Genomic DNA, 4,725 nt, shown 5'->3' with positions numbered 1-4,725 from the left:
TTCCTGGAAGATTAAAATGACGAAACGATGTTATATTTTAACAGGCAAAGGAGAGGTCAGGACATTGGTTCCTAAACTTCTCTTCTACAAAACCTAAAATAAAAAAGCATAAGTTAAATTAAAATTAAATAAGCCCATCAGATTTTCATTGGGCTTTCACTCTCAAACTGCCTTACTTACCTAATCCTTTCTTACATATAATTGATTGATTTATCAAAAATTACACCTATTGGGAGTGGCTTACTTTTAATGTACCTCTAAGAACTGATGTTATTTACCCAACAGTTATTGAGCAACTACTATGTGCCGTGCATATGGCAAGACATCATCCCAGGGAGCTCACAGGCTAGAGAGTGGGACCGATGACACAAATAAATGATTAATTTTGAATTTTGGGATCAATAGATTAAAAGCATGTTTTGAACTAAAATTGCAATAATTCACAAAAGGAGAGGTCAATATGGACTAGAGTCATGGATGGTACTCTGGTTATCTTTTTGCTAAGTTAGATAAAAATTAAATAGAAACAAATATCCCCAAAACATAGAGGCATAAGAGAACGATTTATTATGCTCATGGATTCTGTGGGTCAGGAATTTGGACGAGTCCCTTGGCGATGGCTGGACTCTCCTCCACAGTGGTGGGAACTGAGCAGAAAGACCCAAAGGCTGGAGGTAATTCAGTGGCGCAGACTGGAGTCATCAAAGGCTCATTCACTACCACCTGGCAGGTGATGCTGGCTGTTGGCTGAGACCTCAGCTGGGGCTAATGGCGAGAACACATACCCCTGGGTTTTTCATGCCTGGGTTCCTTACAATGTGTCTGGGATACAAGGTGGACCATCCTCAGAGAGAGCCTGACAGAAGCTGTGTCGCCTTAAAGACAAGACCAGAAGCCCTTCAGTGTCACTTCCACCGCATTCCATTCGGGATCAGCTTCGCAGGCATGCAACCTGCGCTCACACAGAGCCCCAGCCCTAGAACAGCCCTGAGGTTGGTTTATTGTTCTGCTATCATCATCTTGAAATTATGAATAATATTTAAACCATTTGTATTATACACTGAGCCCCACAAATTATGTCATTAATCCTTAAGGGCTCGCCCAGGCTCATAGGGTGGGGATTTGGGCTCCCCCTTGATGGGGCAGCAAGGTTCTGGAGATGCATGTGGGACTAGAAATATTGTTGTGGCATTTTTTAGAAAGTGCAGCCTCCCAAGAGGATCTGTGGAGAAATTAAGACATCATCTGGACTTTGAAGACTTTCCTCCAATTTTTTAAATGTCCCAGCCTCCCACAAAGACTTACCCAGGTCCTACTTGTTCCCCAAACCCTCCTAAAGAAAGTAAAAATGTAGTATTTGTCTGATCCCCTGTGCATTCAACACATCCTGATTGAGCACACATTGGGGGAGTGTTCACAGATGACTGGAAGAGACCCTGTCCTCAGTGGACTTGGTGTTCAGAGAGATGGCGCCTGGGAAGGGGGAAGAGAAAGCAAAGGGCAAAGTACCAGAGAGCCAAGTGGACAAAGTACAAAGGACAAGGGATGGTCGAGAGAGGAAGAGGCAGCTTTCAGCTGGGGGAGACAGAGCTGCCTCCTGGAGGCCTGGCATCTGGGGATCCCCTTCATTCATTTAGCAGTCATTCATTCACTGCCATTTGTGTCCCAGGCACTGGGGATACAACGGGGAGCAGATACTCCCTGTTCTCCTGGGGGCAGACAAATTAAGAAAAATATGTAGTGTTTATGGATTGTTATAAATCCTAAAGAGAAAAAAAAAAGGCAGAGAGGAAAGGGACAGCAGTCAGAGGGCTGGTTGATGTGGGCACACCAGGGCAGAGCTCTCCAGGTGGAGGGAGCGGCAGTGCCAAAGGCCCTGAGATGGAAACTGGCTGCCCCTATCTTCTCTGCAGAGGGGTGGCAAGAAGAAGTCTGGGGCTCTGTGGCCCAGTGCTGTTTGCAGCCACCTTGTCCTTCACATGCTCAGAGACAGGAAGCACGTGCTGGGCCATAACTATGGAGAACGTCGCTTGGCTGGGCACCACAAGAACCCACAGGTTTACTTTAAATGCGTAAATGTTCTGCATTCCTTTAAATTTGACTCCTTATGTATTCTACTTGTGACCAAACTTTTAGGCAATTAAGAGGAAAATGTCCTTAAAGTGGAAAAAATATTTTTCTCAAGTAGTTAACCACAGGCAACGCATAATAAGCTTAAAAGCTGTACTTCCCAAATGTTCTACAATGGGCATGTATTATTTTTATAATCAGAAAAGAACATTTTAAAGCAAAACCCCAAAACATTGATAACCCACACAAAACATTGATAACCCACACTGTTGATGAAGTTATGGGGAAATAGGCACTCTCAAATACAACTGATAGGAACATAAATTCACGTAATTCCCATGGAGGGTAATTCTGCAATCTGTATCAGGAGTGTAAATCTATATACTCTTGACCTAGATATTCATCATTTGTGAATTTATCCCATAGGTGTACCTGTAAGCAGCTGAAATGATGTATGTACAAAGCTGTTCATCCAGCTTGTTTGTAGTAGCAAAAGATTAGAAAAAAACACAAAACTTAAATGTCTATCAAAAGAAGGCTAGTTAAATACATCATGCTACCTCCAAGAAATGGAGCACTATACAGCTTGGAAAAAGGAACAGAGATGCTCTTTATTTACCAATATGAAAAGATCCTTGAGATAAATTAAGTGAAAAAAACAAGCTCATAATAGAGTGTACTGTGTTATCTTTCAAGTGAATCAGGGAAAGAGGTATATATTTGTCTCACTTGTACTTACTAAAGACTCACGGGAATGTCATGATGATGACAATTTGTTGGGTGGGATCTGGAAACTCTTTATCTGCCAGTGAACTCACTCTCCTCCTGCAATGATATTGACTGACAACAATATCTCACAGCTGTCCTCTCTCTAGAGAATTGCCCTCCACCTGTGGAGAGCCACCTTGTCTGGAAAGGCCATACTTCCAACCCCTACCTGAGGCAGATCCCAGCCCTCGAATGACTGACACAGTATTCAAAAGACGAATTGAGGACCAGTTTGTTGGTGCAATCTGTGTTCCAGGGATTTTGCATGAGATCAACCTCACCTAACTGAAAAATCCAGATGTTTTCTGACTTCAAGTACAGTGTGATCCAGAGCTTCACAGTGTCATTAAGCCTCCAGCTCTGTTCTCTCTGATTCTCCCAACCCTGATCCCTTCTGTGTGCCAGCTCCTATCTCAAACTGGGTCCCTCACGGCAGGAAGAATGACGACTGCATGTCTGCAGAAGTCTCACCTTGCACCATCCAGGAAAAGAGAGAGCTTCTTTTCTGGTAGCTCCCAAAGAAGAGAGGATGCTTTATCCTCAGAAACCTCCCACAGACAGGTCCTCAAGTCTGCCCAGACTGAATTTGGTACGACGCCCATCCCTGGACAAGTATCCATGGTTAGAGAATGGGCTATATGAGAGGCATAAGCCAAGAGCTGAAGGTGAGATTAGTCTCTCTAGGTCACTTGGCTGAGAGTGAAGGAGAATCTGGTGCTGTGTTTGTGAGAGAAGGGTTAATAGGTGGGGAGGGGGCAAATAAATGGCCACCACGGGGATCAAGACTCCGGTTTTTCAAAGCAGGAGGTGCAGTTGTTCACTGAGGGAATGAGAGGAGGGAGCGTTCTGTGGGAGGCTGGAGAGAGTGAAGGCTTGGGAAGGTTGTTGGAAATAGGAAAGGAAGAAGCCCAAGAATTAGTGAACATTCTGTGGGCAGAAAGAGGGCTCAGGGAGGCTGGGCTGGTCTGCTGCTCGAAGCCTCTCTGTGCCCCGTTGTGCTTGCCCAGTAGCCCACCGGCTGGTCTAAAGTGTTAGAAAGGTGGATTCACACACTGGTCCTGGGGTAGGTTTTGTGCTGAGCAGCTGGCCTGGAAGGAGAGGGTGAGGAGGTTATCAAAGGTGTTAACAAGAAGGCAGTTCAGAGAGCCCACCAAAGAGTGCATCCTGAGGAGAAAAATCTGAAAGACCAGAAAGTTCTGTAAGATGGGGAAAAAACTGAAAACTCAAGACCCACAGAGTCCTAGTGATGTCAAAGAACAGGCGCAGGGGGCTGAAGGCAGCTCACAGCAGCTACTGAGATCTGTTACTTCCTGTGTCCAAACTGTCCACTCAGCCACCATCACCCCTCACTTGGATTGCTTCGGTGGCTCCCTACTTTATTTCTTCGCTCTTTCCTTGGTCCCCTATAGGTCATCTCCTCCCAAAAGCTAGAGTGATCTTTTAAACATAAAAATCAGAGCAAGTCACTCTCTGCATTACTCAGCTTCTCCTTTCTGGAACATTCTCTCGGCTATCCTCCAGGCTGCCTCCTTCTCATCCAGGACTCGACTCAAATGTCCCCTTCCCAGATCTGTGTAAAGAAACCTGCCCTCCCCGTTAAAGTTTAGGCATTACCTTCTTTCTCCATTTGGCGCCCTTTCTCCCTTTCCCCCCCACACAGGAAGGGAAGCGCCACACGAGCCGAGTTCACCCTGCGCCTCCAGTGCCCGCTAGAGTAGGTGCTCCCACATCCTGTATTTGCTGAAAGAATTAATTAACGGATGGCAATTTAATATGCTTTTAAATATCCTTACTTGGCAAAGGAAAACTTGCCTCGTCTGTGTGGTTCATTATTTTAAAAAACGTTTATAAGTCCGGAACGGCTGCAATGGTGACTGGCCGCAAGCT

Source organism: Manis pentadactyla, chromosome 15, assembly GCF_030020395.1.
Source record: "Manis pentadactyla isolate mManPen7 chromosome 15, mManPen7.hap1, whole genome shotgun sequence".
Classification (NCBI taxonomy): domain Eukaryota; kingdom Metazoa; phylum Chordata; class Mammalia; order Pholidota; family Manidae; genus Manis; species Manis pentadactyla.
This window is presented reverse-complemented; position numbering follows the sequence as displayed.